General features: G+C 35.0%; 1 protein-coding gene and 1 long non-coding RNA gene across 6 annotated transcripts in view; one reads left to right on the forward strand and one right to left on the reverse strand.

The window, feature by feature from the left end:
- The window catches only part of LOC125228025 (diacylglycerol lipase-beta), a 200,603-nt gene that overhangs the window by 59,790 nt on the left and 127,832 nt on the right, over positions 1-12,981 (forward strand). The window lies entirely within an intron of this gene.
- Positions 402-2,934, reverse strand: LOC125228026. The gene is made up of 4 exons (XR_007177248.1): positions 2,411-2,934; positions 2,102-2,222; positions 1,398-1,539; positions 402-669 (listed from the first exon to the last, which is right to left on the reverse strand). It is a non-coding gene; the product is annotated as an uncharacterized LOC125228026 (long non-coding RNA).

A 12,981-nucleotide genomic window follows, 5' to 3' on the forward strand; every position in this document is an offset into this window, starting at 1 on the left:
GACGGTTAGTTATAAGTATGTTTAGTCAAGTAAGTAAGTAAATAAGTGAGTGGGTGCGGAAGTTCGGTACAATTTTGGATAGGCCGTAACCAGGATGTGAGGTATTACCATAGGGTTTTCTTTTAATTACATGAGGTATATTTCATATACATTACAATACTAAACAGTAGCTTTTTTAGTTATAATTGTGAGTGTGTTTGGTGGGGCGTCTCACGTTGTCGTTTGGTGGGACGCTTTGCTGAGGACACTCACATTTTGTTGTTCGTGAAGCGGAGTGCGAGTGACTTTAACTATTGGACTCTAATTCTTTATTAAATACTTGTCAGATAGTCAATCACAAAATATTGACATGCCTTGAAGTGCAAACTCTGACAAATATCATCTAATCATGCAGTTGAGGGTTGAGTGAAAAGCAAACACTTGCATATCTTTAATTAAAAATAAACATAAATATGAAATCCACATTATTATTTTACAACTTAAATTTTAGTTATATATTCAATATTCTAGTCTTAATAATGTAAGGTAGTGCTTTAGTCATATTGCTATTCGAAGTACATCTGTTATCCATCTTTTGCTGGCATAGTCATCTTCATCAGTCATCAAAAGTTAGTCGGCCATTGTAAAACTCCGGAACCATTCTTTATTCTTCTAACTGCTTCTAGTCATCTGAAAATAGAGATAAATATGCATTAGTTGGTTGGAGGAACCTTTTACATTTCAATTCGAGTGGTTTTATCTAAGTAGGCATAGATATAAGTAGGTATAGGCACAGAATATTTACAATAGTACAACTATAGGTTAGCAATATCTGTAGGATGCCATATACCTAAAAATCAGTCATGTACATACATGAGTTCCTTATTTTAAATAGCAGGGGGTGAGGCATTTCAAAACATTAGTACAATTTGCCAAAGTAGGAAATGGTTACAAGTAGATCAGCGGTAAACAAGATATGTCTAGTGGTCTAAAGATATGGGGGTGAAAGTCTACCTTATTAACAGCTGTAATGTCCTAGTGGCATTATATTTCATATTTAAATACTTAATGTCATATTTATCATAGTTAGGAAACAATTGAATGGGGGTGAACATCTCCATAATCATTCGACAGATTATTTTGGAAATTTAATGAGGAAGTGACAATATTCCATAATTTCAACTTGTCCTGTTCCAGTTATTAAGTAGTATTCACAATAATACTTCATTTCTACCTTTGCCCAAGCAAGAAAGATAGGATGTGTACATACACACATGTGTAGTAAGCCATACTGTGACTTAGGGCTTTTTCATACAATTTTTATGTCATTTCTCTAACAGTAGGCTATACATGTACTTATCTACGGCTAGAATAAGCTAAAGTAAGAGTAGTTTTAGTCTAAGGAAGTATTTAAGTACCTAATATTAAGCTTAGCAACACATTTGTAATTTTCCTTGTATCGGGGTAGACAACGGTAGACAGTTGTCATGATGATCATATGGGCCGGTAATATGGCAGCATTCTTCACATTCTAGAAGTGGAAGGGGTTCATCTTGTAGTCTGTAAAGCAAAACAGAGTAGGATATTAGATTATAGAAAGAATAGGCTAGATAGTTATAGATTTTTAAGAATTTCAATTTTTTAGTATGCAGTTTCCGAGGAACTATTGATGATCAGTCAATGTGACATATTGACTTGGGTTTTGGGTATCCACTCAAAGGAATATCTTAGCACCATTTTCAACAGAATTTCAACTATACATTTATGGGAATATACACAGGAAATATTAGATTTCATGGAGTACAAGTAAGCTGTATGTACCAAACTTCTCTCCGAGTCTGTCTGAGTAACTTTGACTTCTAAAGTATACCTGGGTGTTTAATTAGGTCATAAATAAGTTATCTAGATTTAGTTTAACTGGTTTAGAGTAGAATAGTGTTAGCTGACAGGATTAGAATACTATATTTAATGTTGAAAATATTATTCTTGGGAAGATATCCGTCTGTCTTGAGCGGCAAACATGAGTAAAACTTATATAAATATACACGGTTAAAATAAGGATTTGTGATATATTAAGGTCAGGTCTAGGCATAAGTTTAGTAGTATAAAAATAGGTACTTACTTTGAAAGTTAGTCATCACTCATCGCCATCAGGAATATCTTTATCACATTGTAATGGTTGACAGTTTCATTACATAATTCCATCAAGTACCAAGGGAACATTTCAGTGGGTAGTAAACTTGCTGAAAAACAAACAAACTTGTAAATATCATTCATTGAAACAGAGCAAAGTAGGTTCACTTAGTATCCATTATTTTAGAAGCATAAAGAGTAAGTTTAAGTAACAGGTTTTATAGATAATCGGTCTTAGGGGAAAGTAGTGCAAATAATAGTCTGTTACTATAAGTTCCAAGTAGGTCTGGGATCTTACCTTCCTTGCAAAGTTGCTTTTCGAGTAGGCAACTTAATTCACTTTGTCAGTGGAGGCATACCTCTTTAAGACATCTTTTGTATGGCTGTATGTTCATTAGATTGTGAATTTGAGCACTAGATTTTCTATTATCGTGATGAGAAACACAGTAAAACACATGTCAAGGTTCCAATGCATTCATATCCTCCAACGCGGTCGTTCATATTGTTTATAAATAGAGTTATGTCAATTTCATAACCTCAATTTCGAAGATCACAATTTACATTATAATTCGGATTTTCAGTTTGATAAAACAGAATCACTTTGTCGTCAGCATCATTTGAGAGCAACGAGTATCTAGGGCAATGATTTCTTTGCATTTTCTTATTTCGTCTACTCTTGCATTTTCTTGCAAAAATGACAAAATGGCGTATACGCTGTATGAATGGCGGAAGATCGGCGTCGGCGCTGTTTCGATTTGTCATTTGTTTAAGCAGATTTAAAAATGACGCGGTTATTTAAGTAATTCTAATTGAAGATCACGCGATTAATGACGAGTTTAAAGAAAAACAAAAGCAATGTCGTGCCAAGAAAATATTATTAAGACACATTTAAGTCAACGGAAGTTAGTACCGATCTGATATTGCCAGAAGTCAAATTATGTCCTATTAATCGGGCGAAAAATTAAATATTTCTTCATTGTAGAAATTAGAAATCATATTTTGTCATAATCTTATTAAAATCGACATACCGTAACGAGAAGTACCTAATTTCGAGAAGTATTTGCTTATTTTACCTTTTTCGATTGAAATCTTTAACTTCCGCAATCGAAACTACCTTTTAACTACGGATGTCTGACATAGATGGCGCGCAACAATGATTCTTTACTTCGACTTTTTTTGATCGTAAAATATGGATGACGTTAGTAGTCACGAAAAATGTCGATAAGTTCGTGTAGTTTGACGTTTGCAAAACAAACAAAAGCCGGCTAATTTGAGGTTAGTTTGGATAAATTACGGTTTTGTGAAAGAAAGTAATGTAATTTTGTTCAAATTCAGTGAATATGTGTTTATTTTATCCGTACAAGTGGTTGGTAGCGTTATATCGCCGACTCGAGAGGCAAAAGTGTGTGTAAAAAGTGTAAAGTGACGACCCGTTTACAACCAAAACTTGTGTTTGACGATTGTTCTAAATAAAAATGCAGATTGTGTGTTAGAAGGAAGTATTTAAAATAATTATTATTTAGCATCAGTGAAGTGCAATGGTCAAAAGTGGTGTTCAGTGTCTAAAATTCTGCAAGAAAAATGCACAAAGCAAGTGAGTACAAATACAAACAAATATTACCTAGTATTTAGTCGAAACAGTGATTGATTTGGTATGGTTTTTAGAAACTGATTGTATATGACATTTTATTACATATTATTCCTTCTTATTACATACAATTTTATGGAAATAGTGCGCTGAAATCACTTCAAATTTCAACAATATTGATTATTTTAGATTTCGAATGTGTTTTGTATCTTAGAAAAGTTTAAATCGTGATATGAGTATTCATTACATATTATTTCATGTTCGTGAATTAAGTAAAACAAAATGTTTTGAGTAAACATTAGTAACGTAAAAATAATAATTGGGAGTTTAATACTTTCGTCCGTTAGTTCTATTTGATTGCTAAATTCGACCCTTTTCATAACTCGTTCGTAGCTCAGGTAGTATAGGGGCGGACTAATGTATGGGACAGTTCATGCAAGGGTGGGTGTTCGAATCTTACTTTTGCTTCACTTTTTGTAATTTTTATTTTGAAATCCTATTCTATAATATTTTGTTTTTATAGTTACGACTTTGATTTGTTTATTGTTTTGAAAAAAAAAAAAATAGATAGTGATTTTTTTTGTAAATTATGTTAAAAAACTGAAGGAAGGTGGTTTTCACAACAAGTTTTAGGGAGTAGTTAATGTTACTAATGTGGTATTTCATTAGTTACAATTCAAGTGAGAGATATTTTTGGAAAACTGGAAGTAGGTATTGCTCAAAAACTTGCCATTGATTGGATAAATAAGGACTAGTCAACTTTGGAGATGAAGAAAATATTGATTGGTTTGAAGTTGCTTGCTGTGTTCAAGAGTAAATGACTGGATCTTCTGCGGTTATCTTAATTGTGTTCAAGTTTGCAGCATGTCTTCAAGAAGAGATTCATGTTTTCCTGAGTTATGACACCGACTGAGAAGAGAATAGATAGGAAAAAGTTGAAATACCTACTTATCTGGAACCAGGAGCACTAGAAATTCTTTCTAAGAGCCGTATGCCTCTAATGAGGAACAACAGGATCTAATCATCATCATTATTATCTATTCAAGAACTCATCATTGAACAATAAGGACTTGCTGAGTAAGAAGGAAAACTGGGGAAGAAGATAATTTGGCTGGTCTCCAAGCTGCATGCTGTACCTATTCAAGATAAATGACTGGATTTCTTGTTGTAACATTAAACTCTACAGCATACCTTCGAAAAGGACTACACAATTTCTTGGGCTATGGATATCATCTGAAGAAATTTATAAGTAGGTACTTATGTACTTATGTTAGGTAGTAGTATTGTTTTCCTATGCTAATAAATAATTGAATAATATTGTTCCTAACGGGTGGGCAATGCGCATACGACCTCGGGCGGACCGTTTGCCTATTTGCCACCAACGGGATATGAAAATATATATATGTAATTAACCTGTTGTTTTTTATAACCTATCTCTGCCATTTTTAGTTTCTTTTTCATTCGGTCCATTGTTTGCTGGGAGTGATACTGGGACTGGGGTGATTTCGTGTGCTCAGCCTACCCCTTTTTGTGACGTGCGGGTGTGATTGCATGTATGTATGTTGACCCAAACCTATCCTCTTCACAATATATTTGGAGCAAATATTTGACGTATCTTAAATTTCGAATCATACCGCTTATCTTTACTTAAAGTTTCATGTCATGTTTACAGTTTCATGTCGTATTTCGAATCTTTTCCACATTATTGGAAAAAAAATTATAATTAAGTATGTATGCATGTTAATTCAGTCTTTTGGTGTATTAAATATTATTTGACCGAGTATTGACTTGTGATATTTGTTGACGAATAAGAGACAATTTAGTTAGGCATATTGTTTATCTTTGGCAATATGTTGAATACGTAAAATCAAGATCATAATGATGATGATATTAAACATCAACTTCATTAAATTAAATTATTGTTTAGATATTCATTTGTATGCCTTAAAAAAAAAAAGGGGGAAATAGAGACAACAGTCTAGATATTAGTAGGTAGAGAACTATGTTATTCTCTTTGTGTATTGGAATATCTATATTCATTTGATATTTTTGTAATTAGTGTTTTTGTATTTAACCAAGTTGGACCTTCATATATTTCATACTTTTTCTTTGGGACTGTATATTTCACCTTGGCAAGATAATGATTACATTTTTCATAGTTTTTCATTCATTACCTTTTCTGCATATTAAATTAACTATGTAGTTTTCATCATATTTCACAGTACATGTAGGTACAGTTGCGCACGGGCATAGGGGAAGATGTGGAGGAATCGTCCTGCCTGGGGATTAACAGAGTTTTTGGTGACATATTTTACTTTTATCTTTTTACATTAATTTTTATATGTATGTGTGTAGCTCGGGCCGTGAGAGATTTGCGGGCTGGAGTATTTTGATTTCTTTGGCGGAACGTCGCGATTTGACTTAAACCAGTTGGCGATATTTGATTTCGCCCCACGTTGCACAAAGTACTTAAACGTTTTAATGAAATAACAGCAGCGGGGTATTCGAAATTTGTAATTGGATAACTTGCGTTTAGTGATTATAAAAAAGAAATAATAGAAGACCACATAAAGTTAGATTCTTCTTATTTTATGACAGGGTAGAATGGGGTAGGATGGGATAGGTAAACTTTTAAAAATATTATGTAGTAATTTATTTCCATCTTATTATTTATTTTGATTATTTTTAAAAGTTCTGGCTGTCTTTAGAAGTCGTGTGAAAGCGTGAATGAGGAGGATTGATTGTGTGTATGTGTACAAGTTAGAGATGATGAATGCTTACAGGTGTATGAGTGTTTGTGAATGGCTAGATTTGATGGATGTTAGATAAGAAGGATGTCTCCAATTTATTTTTATGGTATGAGTGGATTGATAGAGACAGACAGGGCTGGAAAGTGGTCAAAACTAGGTTGGTCGGAATTTGCAGGGGAAAATACAACGGGGGGAATTCTGGGAACACATTAGCCATAAAATTCTTATTGGTTAGGTTAAAATCCAATGGATTCGACCCATTTCAAAGGGTAGTATTTTGTGGTTACTACTTCACAAGGTATGACAACTCGAACGAAATCCACACACCTCATCTTGAATGGGATGCATTTGACATCTGACATATTTAAGAGCCATAATCGTCTGGTGAGAACGAGGCTCTTATTACTAATTGTTTATCTGTTAACTGTTTAAAAATGTGAAGTTTAGTATCATCAAATAATTTTGTCGTTTGTTCCAATAATCCTATAGCTATGGCTTCGACAAAAGTATTATTGTACCATATTGAGGTACGTGCTTGTCATTTAAGGTTTGTTTTATATATAAAAAAAAAAACACACTAACAAACCTTAAGTCGATTTATCTTATTCAAGTATGAGACATGCGCCAAAACATGTGGCTGGGAGTGGTTAAGTAGAGAAGTTGGTTTGAGTTTCGACAATGGAAATTGAAGGCTTTGGTCTTACAAGGAAGGATCAAAAGGTTTCTTCGTATCTGCATGGGAAGTTTTTGTGATTCTCATTGAAATTACTAGCAGGAGGGTAATAATTCTGGTCCAACAGTGTGGATGGAAGGAAAATTCGCCGCGACCAGGGGATGAGCTAGCAAAAACGGGTTAATAGGACCTAACAGATTCACAACCTGTTATCTCTGGCAGAGAGAAGTGGCTGGGATCATGGTTCTCAGGGTTCATTGTCGAGATTCTGATAGACTGATTTTAAAACTGAGTCATTGGCAGTCGCGTAGTATTGGAAAACACACTACATGTTTAGAAAGGGAGGGACATTTTCGACCAAACTAGAGATAGGTATATATTTTTATTTTTATTTACATTCATGGTATTGGTTCTTTGAGTACAAGAAGCTGATTTATAGAATAGATTAAGTTTATTTCATGGATGACGTTTGTGATCCATTAAATTAACTGAATCGGGGGTGAAACTGTAACTGAACAACTTCATCTAGCTATAAATAAGAAACATTACAAGTAACAAATGGTTTAAATTGATGATTAAATGTAACTTTGTATCTATTTATTCATATAAAACTATGTCAGAATTAGAATGAATTAAATGATTACACAAAAATAATTAAGCTTTATAATCAGCGTATTATCGTCTATTGAAATTAGCGCCATCTTTCAGCGAATACTAAACATTAAGAACTACTGAGAGACGTACACGGGTGACGAATAGTTAACGAAGTTATTGAACGGGCGAGCGATTGTAAAACAACTCCGCTAGATGGCGCTTGTTCAACAAAACACCTTATACAACGTGTATCTGCTAATACTCAAAACCTCACACTACACTTAGTAAAATAATTGCTAATTACCATCATAAACTATAAAACTATTTATTTATGTGCGTTACTGCGGCGACATAGGGATTACCAATAGACAGCTAAGATATCATTGTAAAGCACTTTGAGGTTTTGTCACGGTGGATTTCGCAATTGTAGTAGGCGGGTTTGAGCCAATATTAAGAGTGACAAAGGTTGTGATTAGATGCGAGTTTAGTTTGTGGTGACTTGTGGTGAACATTAGAATTGGAGTGACAAACAACGTCAGGCTCGTAGCGGGAAGGAGAGTTCGCCCAGGTAACTGGCCAGTATTGACAACCCTAAATATTGAAAGGGGTGAGCAGCCTCTGGCGGTGCGATGTGTACATTGTTGTGTTGCAGGAACGGTGGAATAGACTTGTAAAAAGATGATTAATCATGTTGATTTGAATGGAAATATTACTTCCATCGGGATATGGTTCAGTCGATTCTGCTCTCGATTCTGAATAGGCGGTTTTCATATTTTTGGTGTTGAATGGAACACGGTGTATTTCAAGTATTTCAACTATTGCGCAATGCAATAAGTAGTTTAATTAGGTATAAACAATGATATATCTGTCTCTCTCTAAGTCAGGTGTGGAAACACCTGTGATAGGAAGCATCTTTTGCTGAGAAAACGTGGACTTTGATTCGTAGAGCGTATGGGTGTAAACAAAGCACTTATGATCTTTCTCTTTGGAGCCGATACATCAAACAAAAGCGCCTGCAGGTGCGTCTTCAAGGCGAGTCCATTACCAGGAAGAAATGTCCAAATAAAATGTCTGGACAAAATTTCCTAGAAGAAATGTCTAGAAAAGTGTCCAGATCCGTGCCTTTAAATAGCTCCGGGAGCGTTATTTGATTCATTATTTTTCAAGCATCGTGGACCGACAGTCGACTCTGGTTTAAAGTGTAAATTGTTTTAAATAGTGAGGAACCTCTGCCCAAATTTCTAAGTGTTTGATTTTATTGTGAATAAAATCTATGTTTTATTCTCGTAAAGTCAGCATTTGGGATAAGTGCTTAGAGTTGTTTAGCTCTGGTACTAATGGGTAGTGATTTCTGCTAAGTTTAAGTTATGTTTTACTAGAAGTATTGAAAGTTAGTGAGTGTTTACTTTATTCATGCCGTCTATCGTTTGGTTTTGTGGGGAACATATGTTCTTTTCAGAGCTTGATTTTGGATGGTAGATTCCGATTCGGTGGTGCAGGTTTATTGTCTTGTGCTATTGAGTTGGAGTTTATATGAGTGAAGTGAGCCGCTAACGATTCGGTTCTTCTTGTCAGAAGTTTCATTGTTATTGTGATAATCAAATTTAATGGTTAAAGTAAATAATACCTAATCAGTTCAAATTAAGTGAAGAATATTTAATTATAAAGCCAGATCGCTGCCCAGACAGACAGTTTGTTTAGCCTTGCATCGATTAACCTAGCGGCTGTTAAACTATTGATGCAAGGAGGTCCGTAGTTTTACCAATACAGAGGGTTAAATTGGCATTTTTCTCTTTACCAACATAGAAAAATGAAAAAATCTCTCCCTCCCTGGTTCTTCAATGCCCAGCTGTTAGCCTAGAGCGAGGACATTATATGTGTCATTTGGAGTAATCCAAGCTCGTTCAAAGCGGCAGTATTTGAAGGCCTTGTATATTTATTGTCATAAGTATATATCATATACACAATAGGGAACTATCCTACCCGATTGCCTCCCTGTCCACGGACGCCTGCATCGGGGGGGATAAATACACAGACTTATAGGGTTTGCTTTCTTCAGTCTAGTCTGCTGAACTCTAGCGTAGTCAGTTTAGGTATACACCGCGTATGTCCTAAAACTCTGGGTCCATGGTGAGTACGAACAGAGTTTTTATCGTTTTAGAGTAGGGAACTTTCTATCTAGTAGGGTAGAATCACACACATCGATAGGTAGGGAAATAAATAAAGTTCTGTATAAAAACCTATCTTATCTAATAACTAAAAATAAATTATGTAAAAGTAAATTAAATTCTAGACCTAAAATCATTGTGAACAAAATTACTGGGTGTTAGAAGGTATTTTATAAATAATATCGTGTGTTTATTCTTGGTATAATGAAACTTCAATATCATATTTATTATCGAAGTGTGAAAAAGCTTTGAATTATTACTGGTTAATTCATCTAAGTGTAATTTGTAATTGTGGTAGCAATTTCTGATTCTTCATGTGACAGCGATCATTGAGTGTTAGCTGGGGTTTGTTTAGGGACCAGTGGCATGCGGGCGCCGTCCACTGATGGAAAGCCGAAAACTCCGAGGAGTGATTAAGCTTACTTTTCTTGGGTTTTCAATTGGAAGCTTCTTACTCGATGTATCGTTGAAACAGTGAAAGGGTCGAGAAGTTATGGTCTATTAGCAGTATTGGGGAAAAGGGGGGTTTAGCTAGGGAAAATGAAACAAAATAAAAGGGGGGTTAGTTCATAGATAGATAGCCCTTCTGGTTTGGCATAGGATTCTCAACAGAGCAGTTTGGTTGAGATGAGGAGTTTCAAACCACAACGCAAGCTTCGAGCCCAATTGAAACTACTAATAGGGCGTAGTGGATGATTACTAAAATATTTTTTATATTATTTACCATTTATAAACCAAAATTATGAATAAAATGTCTGGCGCCTATAGGTTTTTTCCTGTTCAAGTTCGTATGTTACTTTGCTCGCACATCTTTCACAGGCGTTATTTAGCGTTAACATAATCTCCACGTCTTTTGCCTATTCGTCCAAGTTAACGTAATTTTCACAAAATTATGCTGAGTTTTAATTAGTGGGTTAAGTTATAATTAATCATATGAGTCCAATAGTCGTATCTACTTCGCATTAAAGAGTTTGGGTTGCTATGGTTCATATCGAGGGGTCCTTCTACTACCATAGACGATCACAAGGCCAAATCTACGGGGTATTTTTAAAGGATGGTTAGTTATAAGTATGTTTAGTCAAGTAAGTAAGTAAATAAGTGAGTGGGTGCGGAAGTTCGGTACAGTTTTAAATCTGAAGTTCCATTCGTTTGTGAGTACTAGGAACTGGAGTAGGGATTAAATGAAAATTATGCAAAGCGTGTTTTTCCGGATCAAGCACGACAGGTTAAAGTAAAATGTTCTTTGAAAACACGGAGGTAATTAGTCCAGCTAACGAGCTTCATTTCAACCACTGGATTCTGTACTTATAGTAGGTATCTATCTACATTTGGCATTGAAAACAATATCTACCAATTAAATTCCAATAGAGAAACAGAGGTAGTTAACTAAAAAAGCGTTTTAATTACCACGATAAACACAAACATAATAAAATTATATAACATTAAAAACAAAAACAGATCATGCCATCATTCACGAAGACGCGTGCCATGGTTGATATTGCCATGCAATTTAAGTTTTTTGTCTAAATCGTGCACCATCGTGAATAGCACAATAGCGATACACGATATACCGCTTTTGTTACCTCCCCGGGACCGAGAGTACCGAGACATCAAAGTAATTGGTGTTTAACGCAAAATGGCTGCTCCAATTGACATCGTAACAAATTAGTATTCCCTTTCGCCTTTTCGTTTAATTCGATATATTTGAATAATTTTTAATTAACCTTGAGTAATGTATTTCAATTAATATGACGCCCGTAAGTGCGTTTTCACATTATCCGATCCGATATCGGATGTCGGAAGGATTTCAAAGGCAAAAATCAAAGATGGTGGCTTAAATGTATGGGATATCAGTCCTACATCCGATATCGGATCGGATAATGTGAAAACGCACTAAATTACGCGAGTTGACGTTTAATGCCAATTTGAACATTAAGTACTTGTTTTCTAATTTTGATTAATTAATTTAGCAGTTAAATACATAAAACAGAAGGAATAATTATGTACTTATCAAATACATATCTATGCAAGGAAATGATATTCAACAAGTATTTAATCGTCAGTCATAAATTCATAATACTGCACATTCCACAACCATAATTGTACTTTTATGAAAACCTGCAATTTATTTAAGTATTTCGCATGTTTGCACTAATTAATAATCAAATAAAAAAAGAACTATAATATACAGGCCATTTTGACTGTTGTTTCAAATCATTTCAAAAAATTGAAATAAATTTTTACATTATACCATTAGCTAGAGTTCCATATGTGTGCACTGAACACGCGTGCGTGACATAATATGTGACCAGTGGACAGGACAAACTATCCATACTCTTAATATTATAAATGGGAAAGTTTGTGTGTCTCTTCGTTTGTCCGTCTTTTACGGCAAAACGGAACTATGAATTGACATTTTTTTAAGTGGAAATAGTTTTTTTTTTTAATATTGGGGACACCTTACACAGATCAACTTAGCCCCAAACTAAGCAAAGCTTGTACTATGGGTGCTAAGCGACGATATACATACTTAAATAGATAAATACATTATATACATGGATGTTTCCATGACTCAGGAACAAATATCTGTGTTCATCACACAAATAAGTGCCCTTACGCCGTGTCTTGCGTGGGCGACGGTCGCGTCGCGTCTTATACTTCCATATCGATAAGGTTTGATTTCTTATGCGTCGCATCGCCGTCGCGCGACCATCGCGCGACCGTCGCCCACGCAAGCCACGGCGTTACCCGGATTCGAACCGCTTAGCAGGCAGGGTCACTACCGACTGCGCCAGACCGATCGTCAAAGTGGAAAGGATGGAGAATGACATAGGCTATTTACATACACTTTGTCTTTTTATAACCCTCCAGTTCCCTAAAATAGGGGATGAAACACAGATGTCATATTACAGGCAAGAATCAACTTCAGTACAAAATTTGACACGCTCGGCCCCTATACAAATATATGAATTTGTTTCTTCTATCTAAATTAAGTTCTGTGGGATGAAAGTTTGTATGAAGCATTTCGCAATTTTCGAATTTAACGCGAGCGAAGCCGCGGGCAAAAGCTAGTAGTTAGTTTCAAACAAGGAAAAT

This window comes from Leguminivora glycinivorella, chromosome 7 (assembly GCF_023078275.1).
Source record: "Leguminivora glycinivorella isolate SPB_JAAS2020 chromosome 7, LegGlyc_1.1, whole genome shotgun sequence".
Lineage (NCBI taxonomy): Eukaryota > Metazoa > Arthropoda > Insecta > Lepidoptera > Tortricidae > Leguminivora > Leguminivora glycinivorella.